The following is a 16,643-nucleotide window of genomic DNA, read 5'->3' as shown; positions in this document are numbered from 1 at the left end:
ATTCTTTTTTACTTTTTTTAATAACATAATTTCGTAATAATAATGTTGAATCAGCTTAATAAAGTAAAGTATTTACAGACTGATTTCAGTTGTTTAAGCAAGAACAAAATGCAAACATATACATACAGTCAAACCTCTCTGAAATGACCCCTCACGGTTCCCAGAAATAGGGTCGAAATAGAGGGGGTCGTAATAGATGTTTTCCGAAATTTTCAGTTGATTTCAACCCTCCCCTCCCTCCCAAACCGCTACTCACTAAGAAACCAGCCGTACAATGGCAGGATGCTGTCACTCACAATGCTAGACGGCTTTGCTTTAAACCCACTTCAACCTTCATGACAAGTCCGTCGCCCTACAGGCCACCTCTAAAGAAAATACATATGTCAAAAGACAGTTTATTTTTACTGGTTAGTTTACATGTACGTTTTCTGCTTGCCGTAGTTAAATACACTAGAACCCCGATGTCACGAACCCCGGATTTAACGAAGCAGTGATTTTATGAATACATTCTCAGGAACCGTCAAAAAATTGGACATTTTGACCGAAATGTGAAAATCAGATAAATAATTATAAAAAAAAAAATGAAATGAAAGATCATTAAAATCTGTTAATTTTAACACACAGCGTATTTTTTGTGTCGGCTTTAATACTTCCAATAATGTTAATGTAAGAATAACAAAAAATAATGGGACATTTCCTTTAAAAATATGGCAGCGGTAGGTTCTGCAACGTGAGTGAGCACACACTAAGCTCGCCCTGCTGGCTGGCGGCAGCGGCTTCATGACGCATAACTGCATAAGCTCACCCCTCCCTCCCCTCTGTAACATTTTTCAAGGCTAGCTCATCCCTCCCAGACACACAAACCATCTAGTGTCTTCCCTTATAACACCCCAACTTCGCTTTCCTTTGGAAAACCTTCAGTGAGAAAATGCTCATTTCAACCTCCCTTCTCCCGTAAAATTGGGCTATTATGAATGGGGTACTAAAGCGGTGAGGGAGGGGTCAAAATATGTCACTTTTCACACCAAGTTCGAGTTCAGTCATCTCTGGCAAAGAATTTACAAGCTTTCAAACTTAAATATAAATGTATTTTAATAGCAAGGGTCCAATGAAAAGGAATATACCGATTAAAATCATGCTGCTGTCACCAAACAAAGCATAAAACGGCCCAATGCGTGGTCGCTTCGTTATTGCTCGCGCGAGAGGCGAGACGTGGAATGTTAGAAGAAAGATAAATGCGGGGGAGACAGACGGCAGCCAGTGTGTTTCCTGCATGGGGAATAAGTGGCGTAGCCTTTTTTTTTATGCTGGGTGAAGCGACCTTTTTCAATCAACCCACGGGAAAAGATAATTGCTTGAGCTGTCAAAATAAACATCGCTGAGGCAGTTAAAACAAGTCGAGGCGGGCGTGCATCCAGACGGTCGCTGTGTATTGTCAACCGATAGTAATTAAAATCAAGAGAAATCCAGCAGGTAGCTTTGCCTTAACTGCGTACCACACTAGACACTCGAAAAATGCTAAACGTAAACACGTTGCCAAAAAACCTTTATCTGCACCCTGCCGGCCAAGGGACGTGGAATGGGGGTTGTTAAGCGACAGGAAGTGGTATCTATTTTTAGATATGCGCTGCCTACGGCAGTACGGCAGTATGGCACTTGGCAAGAGAAACGCAGTAACACGCTACTCACCACAAGAAACTTATTTTCTGTCCGATTTTCTTCGGATTTTCGGCGATTTTTTTCACAGTTCCTCGAAATCGGGTTGTAATAGAGAGGTGGTGGCAATAAATGGGTCGCAACAAAAAGGTTTTACTGTAGTGTTATAATTAGGGACAAGATTATATGGTGAATTGTGATGAAATTATAAAACCAAAATAACACAGCAAAGCATCTCAATACATACAAAATAAATTGAAATTCAAGTTGATACACCATTTAGCACTGAAATATAACTAAAAACATGCAATCAATCAGCAATTTGACTAAACTAAACTCAAATTACAAAAACTTAATCTTTAGTCTTGCTAAATTCATTGAATGTAATCTTTTTAGCATGAATTTTGTACCAGAATGAATGACATAAATGGAGTGGAAAATAATTAATATTGTCTTGTTTAATCTTGTATCACTTACATTAGTAACACATTTTTTACATTAATGATGGCACATGATTCAAACACACAAGAATTTGCTGATTGATATTTATTTTCCTTAGTAGTTCTGGTCTAGACATGCTTATTACTAATTATTTTACAGTATTACTGAATGAGGTGTCAATCAAAATAAGTATATTGTTGTAAAATAAAATTAACAAATATTTGTTTATAAAATTTTTTTTAACAAATAAAGACAATATTTAAATATAAAAACAACACAGGAATCTCCTGTTTTAAAACCAAAATTGTCCTAAAAATAAAACCATAATATCTTGTACCTGTTTATAATGTGTGTTTTAAATGTTTAAAGTTAATATCTTGGTAATTCCGTACAAGTACAACTCTCAACGTGTGCAGAAAATTTATAATATTATTGTTTAATGAATTTTACAAGACTGACAGTATTTTGATAAAATTCCTTATCAAAAATCAGGTGCAAAGCCGGGGTTTCATCGGAATCTTTTTCTAATATGTAGTTTAAAATTTCCGGTTGTTTCGTGCAGCTAATTGCTATCTGCGTTTGATGGTGGCCAGTAACATTTACAATTCAGGCAGCGAATTCTAGCGGTAGGTGCAGAAAGTATGTTTGTGATTTTCATCCAGAAATTTGGTATTTGAAAAGTGACTATTTTATTTATTAGTTTATTTATCACGCTCAGCATTATTCTCAAGAAATCTTCATTATATTTTTTGTGTCCTAGTTTCATATTATAAGTTTATTCGCAACATTAACAAAATGAGAAAACATGAGTTTGCCGGAAGTTAGGTGTTTACTCATCACTGGCAAGTAGTGAAAGACTCTCTAACATTTTTTTAAAGTTCTTTTAAATAAATAATACAATTTTTTTGTTTCCCATGCTTACACTATCTCAGTATTGTAAAATTATTTTAAAACAATATAAAAGGTATGTTAAAAAATTAGTTAGTTTTATTTTTCAAGGTTTTGCAATACAGTTTAAAAGAAATTTAAATCTCATTACAATGTACCTGAAAAACCCCACCTTTTAAGTACTTAATAATGAAAGTACTTTATACTGAATTGATACTAAAACATCTTGTTGGGTTCTGAATATATATATATATATATATATATATATATATATATATATATATATTATATATATATATATATATATATATATATATATATATATTATATGTATGTATATAAAGTGAGAAATCCTTTAAAGTGAGGTACTTTATAATGAGGTTTCACTGAATGTTTTCTTGCCATGGAACTATGCAACAAGCTTGTTGTAGAAGCAAGTTAGCAACGACAAGTAATCCACCAAACCAAGTACTAAGTGGTTTTGACAGCCCCAAAGTGGTAACTCACAAAGCCATTACAGTGTCATTTCTTTTAAAACATAAACTTAATTTCATATCTGCATCTTCAGCACTCTCATCAACTTTAAAAGTAGGAAAAAAAATGGCCATTCTGTAAAGTAGAAGTTTATAAACATACCAAACTCAGGCAAGAACTTAAATTTTAATTAAACATTTTGAGGCCACGTTGCAGCAGCACTTGCTGGAATGGAGAGTGTGCTAATGTGGGAAGTTGAGTTTGGAAGTGAGAGTAAATTCCCTCCACACTGCACTCTAAGAGTGAGGCTCTAATAGGGGGCTGTGCATCACAGTGGTAAGTACCTAATGTTTGTTTCGTTGTGAAAACATTATTCAATTTAAAGGAAACTACATGCAGGAGAACTGTGTGGTATTTGGATATGGACCAACTTAATAGTTCATAACACAATTTTGGCAAACTAATCATAGCTGTTTCTAACCAGGAATAGGTATGTTCTATGTGCACCATATGTTATTGCATTGGTAGTTATTTGCCTTCATTTAGTTAGTATTTAATGTTTTGTTTGCTATAATTTAACAATAATCTCTTGAACAATGTCTTGAAAGTCACATCAAGTTCATGAATGAACAAACTAAGCAAAAACAATTTTTTTCATACTAAGGAAGTATAGATATTTCTGTTTCTCTATTATACCTCACCATTTTTATCCAAGTGGCCCAATTTTACCCAGTGTCAACCTCAACTGAAATTTTCCATGTTTAGTTCATATTTTTTTTTATATATATAGTTAAGTGGCCTTGAGCTTTCGCCCATAGCCAAAGGGTCATTATATGCAGCGTGAAACTCAATTTCCAGTCGTTATCAAATATGAGAATATATATTTTACACCCATGCCTTACCCGGGACTCGAACCCAGGACCCCTCGCACTGTAAGCCGGTGTGCATCCGACTAGGCTATGGAGGTCGGCGTTTAGTTGATAGACTGATTCGTGCAAAATTACGGCAGTTATTGTGTCCATAAAAAAGTTGCATGTATGTAAAAACTAACTTGAGTCCTAGGGAACACAAAGCAAAAACCTAGGTTTAAATTTTGGAAGTTGTACCATGGTAACGACTGCAGAGGTAGTAATTCTACCAAACACACATGCCAAACTGTCAACTGATGAGTTATTACGTATGTATGCAGCTAGTCATGCACCTCTCCATCCCCCCCTCCCCAATTAAATTAAAAAGCTCATTCGCTTCACCTGGTTCTAAAGAACCATTGTGTTCCGTACTTGCCTATACTTGGTAGGTGTAAGAATGTTGAAACTACAGCACTAGTTGGCACATTCATAAGTGTATGGTTAATATTTCTTTGTTTTACAATTTTACACAAGGCAAAACTAAAGAGATTTAGTTCCTTTTTTAACCCAAATATTTTTTTTTTTGTGATTACAATATTGTATTAGAAGCTAAACAATTGTGATTTCTTCTGGAAAAAATAATTACAATTATCGTTAAACTCTTTAAGCAGCTGATTTCATTGTGGTTTTTAAAAATTGTATCATGCCTCATGCACCCATCTTGCAAAATCTATTTTGTATGATTTGTTGGTAAGGTATGGGGTATGGTGGTTTTTTTGAATGATTTCTTGCAATGGGGAAGATTGATTGTTAACAACTTCATGAGCATATGCCATTGCTGGTTTTCACTGTCTCATAGAGAAACCACAAGAATGGATAAGAAATATGATTACATAAACACAAGGAAAACAAGCTAAAATTGGCTGTCAAATTTCAAATGCATACTGTAGATAGCTCAGACAATTCCGCAGAAGGAACTTCTGCGGAAAAAAATATATTAATTAATTCAGAGGAACACAGTGGGCTGACGTCTACAAGAACAGAAAAACAATTATGTTTGACAACTCAGCAACAGATGAACCCAAATATGATACAAAGCAAATAATCTGGGCCTTACAATGACAGCAGCACAGACTACTAAACAGTTGCAGCTTGTCTCTTAAGACACAGACTGATTATCAGAGCACCTAAGAGTTTTGTTATTGATTGGTGTCTTCCTGTGAGGGTTGTTGGTGTGAAATTGTTTTTGTGATAAATTAGTTAATGTTTTAATTAAAGGTAGCCATATATAATATTTAATTCAATACTTTGTTGACTAATAACACTGTTACTACACAAGTTTCCCTTTAATTTGGTGTTCTTTCTGCATGAGTGAAACATGTCCCAGAGTATTTTATGAATGTGTCTCAGGCATGTTCAGCATGTCCAGATTTTTGAGTTCACTCTTCATGTTGGTTTTATGCTCTTTAAAGGATGGCTTTGTATTTCTATGATATATTTAATCCAGCAATGATGTATGTTCACGAAATGGGTTTTAAATCAAGGTATGGTAGTGTGTGTTTAACACACCTGCTCATTTTAAAAGTGGATAAATCCTTCCCTAGGCATGCAGTTCTATTTTGTATCAATCGTTTACCATTCTGAAACATGTTACATCTGTCATTATTCCTCTCAAACTTTTAATCTCATTTTTATTACAACTTTAATGTTTCTCTGTGACTGCACTATATGTTTGACTTTTGAAAAAAAGTAAAGTTTATTTTTAAAGATTTGAAGTAAGATGTTGACAATAATGTAGTCCTATATAGCCTATACACCAGACCTTTTCACAATAATTAATATATATTTTTATTTGCACTCAGTTCATGAAGTTAAGAAAAGATGTGTTGTAACATTTTTTAGTTCCAAAAGTTTGTGTTGAACCAAATTTCAGTGGTGAAATAATGTATCTCTTGATGCACAATCATCCATGTATATAAATTTTTTAATTTTCCTTTTATTTGCAAAATTGAAATTATTCTTTTAAAGCGTTGATTGTAATTATTCTGCTGCAGTTGAATATTTTGGATGTAGGACAAATATGTATTCACGTAAAATCTTAATTATTACAGTTCATAGGATGTGATCATTCTGAATAAGTTGATTCTTAGATCTTAGTTCTGTCAAGTTTGTGTTGGTTGTGTAGTTTCTTTTTGTTGTAATTGTTACATATCTTCAAGTAAACTTGTAAATCTAAATGTTTTTTAAGTGTTAAAATTATAAACATTTTCACTGAAAGTGTGAAACTTATTTGAATTGTTAGTAACTGTGTGCTTTTGAAAATGTGTGCAGAATCATCACAAATTGTAAATTCTTTTACTTTTATAATAAATGCCACATTAATTGTGTAAGTTGTTTCACATCATTTTTGAAATACCTTTACCAAAGAGAGTAAAAGCAGTACAACACTCACATAAATAGCTACAGTGTAAATTTGTAACAGAAATTTTTATGCTTTACTAGCAACACACCCCTGTGTCACTCTGGTGGATAAATATTTTTGACACACCACTCTAAGAATCATAATAAACTGATATTTAAGTTATTGCTAACAAATGCAAAGTAAATTACAGAAAAGAGTAAGGATTGGTACTCAAGATGTACAAGATGAGCTAAACAAATTATCTGTTTATTTTTACCTAGACTGATTTATTTCAGCATTACTGAATATACATGTTTTGTAGCATTTCTGAACTCATTAAAAATAGTACATTGACTCTCCGCTCTCCCTGATCGAGGTAGACCAACATGCAGTTGTCCACGAGAAAATCATTCTTTTCTCACATGAAAACCAACATACTGGTAGATTTGACCCTGAGATTGTTTGACTGTGTTTGCAAATGAATTGTTAACTGGGAATTGTAGTAGCTTAAATTGAAAAGGTAAGTCGGTTGAGATCACTGGAAAGCGAGGAATAAGTGTCATTTGCCCAGCTGCTGGTCTTGTGAATTTGTTCCAGAGTACTTCAACTCGTAGTCGTCCCATTGCAGAAGTTTGGAGGGTGTAGGTTACGATCAAAATAATTGTGATCCCAACTTTTAATTTTAGGCATAGAGATGGAAGGCCTGATAGGTTGAGGGAATAGAGAAACTCTTATGCTTTTATAACAAATGTATTACTTGGCGATTGTTTTTCAAATTCCATTCACATTGATAATGCACTATAACACTGGACATATTAGGAAGTAGCATACTGCCAATGTTTAAGCTTTCAATAAAATATCCTTTTGCATTATTGCCAATGTTTTAGTTACAAATATTGTTATATTTTGCAAAACCATTTTTTTTTTAATATCTAAAATTAAATGCATCATGTCATTTTTTTTAACTCCATGGGAAGATTAGTACAAATAAAAAAGGAGGAAGCCAACAGTTCACAAGGATGAAAGCCACAACTAAAAACAATTCTGAAGTTTATCACAGTAAAAGGTTAGATAAATTTAGATTAACATAACTAAAATGAATGGTTGGTTAGGTTATGTTAGTGTTATTTAAAATACTTTCTGACTTTCAAATATATCCTTGCTAAATATGTATTTTTTTATGAGCGATTGCAAACTTCAAAGAACTTCAGAACTGCTTAGGTGTGGCTATCATCTCTGTGAACTGTAGGCCTCCTTAAAAAAAAGGTACTTTAGTATAACTTTATTTCTTCCTGATATGCATGACTTTAAAATACATATGTATGTATTATTCATTTGTTCATTGTTATTTTTAAGTAATTTAGTATTAAATTTAAAAATAAAACATAGCCTAAGACCATCTGGAATAATGTAGCTTAACAATAGTGATGGAATTGTTGAAATCGGTAGGCCTATACTTGTTTCTGACAAACTTGCACACACTTGGTATTATGTTAGTAGAGATAATATTGGTTTGATGTAGTATTTTGAAGAAAGTTTCGTTATATAGGCATCCATTTTAATGCTATTTGTTTACACTCGTGAAAAAGCTGATATTCAATATAATTATTTACATTTTACCGTGCTTAAAAACATAGTAATTGGTTATTTAAAGGTTTTAACTCTGTTAAGCTCTCAGTATATCTGGAACCAAAGAGTAAGGGGTATTAGTGATGATTACTGGGATGCTGTATCAACTCTCGTAAAGATATAGGTCTTACAATATAATCAGAGTTTGTCACCTGTACCTCTGCATTATTTTTTTCAATAAGGGGTTGCAGTCTGAGCCCTGGAAAAGGGCCCCCTGCCCGACACTGCTCGTTGCTCGCTGGCCGCTGGCCGAACCATCTCAGGCGGTCTGATGCAAGCAGCAGTCAGGCTGTGTGAGGAAACACTCAAAATGTGCAGGCGAGGAGACCGAGTCGTCCTCTGGAATTTACAGCACAAGAAAACCTGAAGTTACAAGTGGCTGCAAGAAATGTACTTTGGTCCATACTGGCAATTTATTTAACTTTAAATATGAGTTTTTTACAGTATTTTAATGCAGTATGAAATTAATATTTTACACTAGAACTTTCTGGAAGTGCATAGGGTAGAAAAGAGTTTTGCTTTCATACAATAGTTTACATGATAACAAATGCATACCTCAAGGACGCTTACAAAATGGTTAGAATCACTTTAAAATTATAAAGGAAAGAAAAAAAAGAGCAAAATAAATTTTCATTCTAAAATCAGCAATGCATGAGATAATGCACATTGCCCTTACACAAATAAACAGAAGAGTCAAATTTACTTCATAATCAGTAATTGACGAGATATCACATAGAAGCATTAGGGACCAGTCGTGAAGGTAAAAATTGCCATTTAATTTTTCACATTATTTAAAAAATTTATTGAGGCTAAGTGTTTGGGGCGGTTAGTTTTTTGTTTCAAGAATCATTTTAAATGTCTGCCTCTGCGGGCCACCAAACAGCAGAGCTCAGGGGATTAACATAGTATTTACGAACATTTATTACAGTTTTTAAGAGCCATTGCAGTTTCCATTATTTTGTTTTTAACTTTTTTTTGGACAGCAAAAAAAAAAAAAAGCTGAAACAGTTGTAACTAGGTTATAAGGTACGATTATAAAATTATGGTGTCACAGCTTTACCTAGACACATTATCAATAAAAGCACTGCATGCCAGTTCAATGTGTGGCATGTAGAGGCCAAGAGTCTCTCTCACACTTAAAGCTCATGTGCCCAGCCAGCTACTAGCTACTACTCCACGAGAAAATCTCAGGTATGCTTGTGTGTGTGTGTTACTGCAAATAAATGGAGCCAGTGAACTAGCTTACGTGATCACAATAGATTTTACTTTAGTTTGATTACTAAATTTACACAAATAAGACAAATTACAAAAACTTTGTACATAAAAGTAAAGAAAATAACCAAAATATGCAAAACTGTTAAGATATCAGCCTGAGAATATTATTTACATTTTCATGTATACAAATACTGATATAATACTTAAATACAACCTTCAATGAAATAAATGTAAACTGTATAAGGAAGCAGACTCAGCCATACTATGTTTATTGCTGTTTAATTTGTCAAATATTATATTTAATACAACCTGTGATCAGAATTAATTTTTTTACAATTTATGTACAAGATGCGGTTGTAATAAATGTGTTGTGGGGGGGGGGGGGGGGGGGTTTTCCGGATTGGCGTACCTGTAGTAGACCTTGGGCGCCACCACGTGGACCTGGCTACCGACTGTCCCAGGACCGTGACGTGACGTGACCCATGTGGAGCTAGGCTCGACTTTCTCCCGCTAGCACTCACCGGCCCACTCTCAGCGGCAGGCACGCTACATTACTGGCAGACGACTGCTTGTGGGGTCTTGAGGCGCCCCACACACCTCCTCTGTACTGGAAAGCTTGTGGTCAAGAATTGAGTGCAACGAGTCGGGTGAATATTAAGTTTCAATGCCACCGACATGTACACTTACAATGCGTACGAAAAACAGCAAGAAGTCCAGCTTTCATGCTGACCAGGACACAGCGTGGGCTGGCCCCTAAAGTGCAAGCTCGCAGAATAATACAAAACACTCCAGGGAGCTTTAATTAGTCGAGTTACTGAGTCTGCTGCCGGGGTAGGTCTTAAATGTTAATCAAAAGAGGTTTAAAATAATTACGACAGCAGATGATAACAGATCCGTTGAGAGCAATGGTTGCAGTCTACGAGGTGCTGAGATGCGTCCTACCCTGCACGGCGAATGGAAGAGACTGCCCGGGCCAGGGGTGTCATAGCTGCAGGAAGTGCTGAATTTACCGTTAGTAGATTGATATAACAACAATTAAACATAACATATTTAAACCCTTTAAAAATTACACGTTAATTTAGACTTATTTATTACGTATTACAGTTATTTAATTATTAACTACATTATTTAAAAAGACAAGGTCTCCACTGCTCAAGTTAGGGTGGGCACTGAAAGGGTTCATGCAGGGCGACCGAACATGCACACACACACTTGTTGGCGGGAGGTATGATTTAGCGGGTGTGGGTGGGAGGATAGGGGGTCGGCAGCGGCGTGAGGCACTTTGGGCTTAGGGAGGGCGTAGTCCTGGTCGACGTCAGATTTATATACCTGTACATACTTAGTTAACTAACATCTCTATAACACATTTTGAAGTTCATGGAAAAATACACAAATATTTCTTACTAAATTACCTAGAATATGATATGTAAGTTGTGAAACCATGTTCTTGTCAGTATTACATTGGTATTACTACAACGAAAATATCTGCAAATAAAAATCAAGAAGAAATTTTAAAAAAAGGAAAGCACATGATCATTATTTTGCACAAATGAATCATTTGTGGCTTAAATGTTTTTTGTAATATACAAAAATCAAAAAAAAGATTTAGAAAATTTACCTAAATATTTCTTGTTTATTCTGAGTGAGCATTTCCTTTTAACTCATAAATATCTAGCTTGAATAAAAATGACACGAGAGAACAGACAAAGCAACAGGTGATAAAGTTGATCACAAAAGCACAAACAGGCCATTTAATTGGAGGTGGCATACAATGCAGAAAAAATAGCAACAATTATTAAACTCTAATGAAGTTTTAAACAATTAAGAACTTGAATGTAGTATAATGCATTTAATTAAAATAATTTGTTAGTCTTTACTCATCTGCTGTGATGTATGGGCTACATTGATTTAATTTTGGTTTTTGAATGAAATTATTATGGTTAGTAAAATTTCTTATCTTTTATAATGTATACACGCTTTGCTACTAAAAAAATGTATTTCCCATTTTTTTTTTTACTTAATTGAGTGTCGCAATAAGTTTTTCTGAAAGCTTTACATAATCTTTATCTTCATTAAACAGTACAACTGTGTATATTAAACTTTCAAAGATCTGGTTTCAACTGACATAGTTTCTATTTATAAACTGTACCAATCCCCTCCCTTCACGGCCGTAGCAATAGCTTTCACATGCAATGGGGGGGGGGGGGGGGGGTCCCCCGCGGGTAAAAGATAAAAATCTAAACACTCAAATCATAGTCATTTAGCAATTACTTAAACATGAAATGGGTACACACTAGTTCAGCTACATACAATTAAGCTACATACAAACCATAGTTACTTTAAGTACATTAAAATAAAATTTGTAAGTAATGTCCGTAAAGAATTTATTTAACTATAATAAAAGCAACAAAGTAGAAGATAGATAACATAAACATAATATTGTATATCAATATTTTTTTTTTTAAACTACATAGGTATTTTTATTCTATCTTTGTTTGTGATGCTTCTGCTTTTATTTATTTCCATATTGCACAATCAACATAAAACATTTGGACATAAAAAAGACTACAATGAATTAAAACATTTGGCATAAAAAGAGCCTTCAAAATAAAATAATAAATTAGAGGTAAAAAGTTAAAATATTGAAAACTTCAAAGTATTAAATTTAGCCTTTTACGTCTTATGGCCAACATATTTATGATTTCATCTGAATCCAGTTCAGAAACTATGTCACAATGAACGCTCATCAACGCAAGCCCAGTTAGTCGTTCATCTCCCATGCTGTTTCTCAAGTAGTTTTTTAACCTCTTTAGGGTTGAAAAACATCTTTCTGGGGTTGCTGTGGACACTGGGAGTGTGGCCAAAATAGTGAGCAGCTTTTGACGTGACGTCTAATAAATCGATGAATGCCGGCTGCACGCACGATAAAGTGTCCTGTAACACACATTGTCCCACTACGATGTGTCCCGTTACGCTCATTGTACGCTTGCGCCGCATCTATCTCTCTTCCACTCGATTTGACTTTTCAATCATGTTTTCGTTATTTGAATTATTATATTATGTAATTTAACGATCGTCCACATATTTTCAGCATAATCGGTACGGTTATTTAAAAGTAATGTTGAATTTTCAAATACGTTGTTGTACGAACAATGGTGTTTTACAGTTACACATAGTTCAAATTACACCCGGGATCGTTTGCACAATGTTTTAAAAAATATTGTAACATATTATTAATAAGTTTGGTGTATTTAGGATGCGTATTTGTTATACAATCGTATTATAAAAACCAAATAATATTATTCCCCTACCGTGCTGCCGTCTACGGTGACAGACGCAAACCGAACGAATCACGCTATCAACTTCCACGGCAACCAGGCACTCGTTAATACATATTTTCCTTTGTTTATCGCATGGGGCGTTATTATTAATGAATTATAAATAAAATTTCGTGCCCAGGGCCAAAATTGCATATCATTTTGAGCACTGGAAGACATAAAAACGTAAAATATTCTTGACGAATTTTAATTTCGGCCCCAGCGCACCACGAGCGTCTGGGTTGGAGATTAAAGCCGAAATTCTTTCTTAAACTTACTAATACTTATCTTATTAACTGCAAGGGCAATTTTTTTAAATTATACGTTTAATTTCACGACGAACAAACTTCGTCGTTAAATGTGTAATTGTGAAAAAGCATAAAACATTCTCAACGATCTTGAAGTTAAATAACAAACATGAATAAAAGTTATAGTTAAAATAATCTGTTCGTTAAAGTAATAAACATATTTGAATTAATAAGTGCAAATAAAGGTAAATTTATCAATTAAATTGTAGATTTCATTTCACTCCTTTTTTTATCCATACAAAATAGTGATAATTCAATCAAACTGATTCAATTTTATTCATAAAAGTATGCAATCATTTCATCAATGTTTTATTATGACGTCGTCACGTTTAACTATCGTCCGTAAACCGACTTTACAAACAACCAATTTTTTTATAGTAGGAAAAAATTGATTCTCGCACTGATCTAGTCTTTCTAGTGCGGTGGATGGTTTTTTCGCCATGTTCCCAATGATTCTGCCATATTTCATACTCACTTGAAAAATTATTTGCCTCAGTTTCTCCCGAAAATAATAGTGCTATTTTTTTAAGCCTTTCGCTTATCCTGGAGTCCTTATTGATCTTCTCAGGCAGAAGCATTTGAATCCCTTCTATTGTTTCTTCATGTGGTTTAAAGCATGCATCCAGTTCTGTAATCACATGGTCAATGAAAGGGTAAAAACGGGAAAATAATGCATTTTATTATAGGGAAAATGACGATACAAGTAAAAAAAAAAGTTAATTACGAGAATTTGTTAATCCCAGGAACATAAAAATTATGTAGGTTGCACTGTATATACTTAGGTGTTAACTTTTATTAATTACAGATAAATAGTACATAGCTGCAACGGTAAGACTTACCTTTCTTCGCTTCATCGTTAATGTTTGTGGACGGGCCTGCGTCCGCTCCATCTACTTCTTCAAGGTGGGATTTCACTCTCTCCTTTTTTTGCAAAAAAAAATCCTAAAGTGATACCTGGTTTGTTTCATAATACATTTTTATTCAAGAGTAGACATTTAATAGCAACAAAAGATGGCTTGAAAAAACATGTTGGCTGCCGATGGCGCGTGGTTCTATCAAGGTCGCGAGACTCTACTGTTGTGCGCATGCGCAGTGAGCGCATCGCGCGGGAGGCGTGTGCGGCGCATGCGCAGTATGAATGGTGCGCAGAAGTCGGGAGGGGGGGATGTGCAAGGCGCAGTGTCCAGGTAGTTCATTGTTGTGACACGTGCTCATATTTTGTGGCACAGATTATATTATCTGTCATCAATATTCTGCTAATTTTTATTATGTCGTATGCTAAGGGGAAGGGGGGTCCGTACCCCCTGAACCCCCCCCCCCCCCAACCTTATAAACGCCCATGCCTCCCTTCCTGAAGCAGTTTCCCTTCCCTCTGCGCATGCATACAGTATTAAAGCGGGTCATAATTGTGGATCAGTATTGTATTGTTTCTTCTTTGACTAGCTCTTGACTGAACATGATCTAGGGTAAGGCTAGGCTACGATCACCCGGATGTTACCTGGTGTATGGACGTATTTCTTTTGTAATTGGCGGTTAAATTATAGTTTGGTCAGCCCTTTGTAATTTGGATGTCAATTAGCTTTCTGCATGTTTCAATTCTGGTTGGTATGGCTAATAACTGCAGACTTAGGGGACAAGCATGTTTTGCAGATTAAAGTAACTTTGGTAGAATTTTCTGTTTTGTGAATGCGGTATGACGTTTAATCTGGAATCTGCCTTGTTCTTTATTTGCTAAACCGATTTTACGGACTATCCATGATAGGTAATTCTAATTACGGGGGTGGAGGTAATTTATTTTTCTGAAACTTAGACAATGTGGAATGTAAGCACTAGAAGCACACTTTACAAGATTCAAACTGAGCCAGGTCTGTTCACCTCAGAGAATTTGCGGAGCTCAGACGAATTTGGAGTGAGTCTGTAGAAGAGTTTTTAGTACACTGGTGTATGTAACTGAAGCAATCGCAACATTTCTATACGTGTTCATGAGGTCTATGTGCAATATCTTGCAAACAAATGATTTTAAAGATAAACTCAATTTATGTTTTGTAATGTATGCCTATATTATTTGTTAAGCAGGGTTGTTCATAGCAAAATATTTATGCACAATTTTTCAATAAGCTCTTCATATATAAATATTCAGATAACCATTATGCAACACATTCAAGTACAGATACAGCAGGGCACCTGCTCAAGGCCATGAGCAGGGTGGTTCAGGCCCCTCATGTCCCAAACAGAGCTATACAACCACCCGACTTGCGCATGAGATGAGCTCTGAGGACGTGCGGTCCATACAGGACTGGTTGCATGTCCACACAACGCTCTGTCTCAGGAAACACAAGTGCGTACTTTGGGCAGCTCAACTAGACAGGCTGTCCAAATCTGTAATATTTTAACTATTTCCCAGTCCGTTTTTTTTACATCAATTTTAGGCAGTAAGAATTAAAGAAAATCTAGCCTCTGACCTGACCTAGCACTCACTACTTTCGTTATTAACTTTTTATATTCAACATAACCTTGCACACACCATTTCGTAGTGCGTATGAGTATGCAATAAAAACCATCTTTAAATAAATGCCTCACAGTCTGGGTAATAGCTAACTGAACACGACATTTTCTCCTCAAATTACTCACTGGGAAATTTCAATGACACTTCCAGAATTTTAAGTAAATTCCCCGACTTTCTATGATATTCAAAAATGTGGACACCCTGCTAGAGAACCAATTATTTTTTGGGGGGAAAACTATCATAGTATGAAATGTATTCAGGAAACAAAAACCGGACAAAAATAATACTAAAAGGAAAACACCCACATCCTTCCAAACTCTTACAGCTTTCTGCAGCCACATAACACTGGCCATTTCCAAATTCACCTAAAGTAGGTGTGTAGCTTCATGTACTTGTCCCAAAAGTAAGATCACAAGGGCTGTCTGAGCTGCAAGGGAACAAATATGAAACACTTATCATTATCACTAAAGTTTATTTTACTCACAGAAAACAGTATGGCCATTGGTCGTTTTAGTTCTCGGGTCATTAAGTTCACTCACTCTCTTGATGCTTATCATCTAAAAGGAAGAGTTGTGAGACCGAATTGTCTGCTTCTGTGTTGTTTATACTGTTGAGAATTTGTATTGTGTCTTTTTTATTAAGTCCTATTTAACAATGATAATCATATTTTTATATATCAATTTTTACATAATGTATTTTCTGTTTACATGTATTATTTAAGTACTGCAGGTATGACAAGAATATATGTATAATTACCTAGATGTGAAAGTGCATTTTACAACCTAATTTCAATGTTCATTTTTTTTTTTTTTGCAAAATTAGGTATTGCCAAAGAAGTTTCATCTGACCAAGATGTCTGCTATTTTTCCGGCTTATGTGAGAGTAGTCATTTTTTCTAACCAGGTCCACTTGCTCCCAATGTTTACAAATAAATACTATGGAGCAAAGACAGATGACAGG

The sequence above is a fragment of the Bacillus rossius genome, chromosome 3 (assembly GCF_032445375.1).
Source record: "Bacillus rossius redtenbacheri isolate Brsri chromosome 3, Brsri_v3, whole genome shotgun sequence".
In the NCBI taxonomy this organism is placed as follows: Eukaryota; Metazoa; Arthropoda; class Insecta; order Phasmatodea; family Bacillidae; genus Bacillus; species Bacillus rossius.
This window is presented reverse-complemented; position numbering follows the sequence as displayed.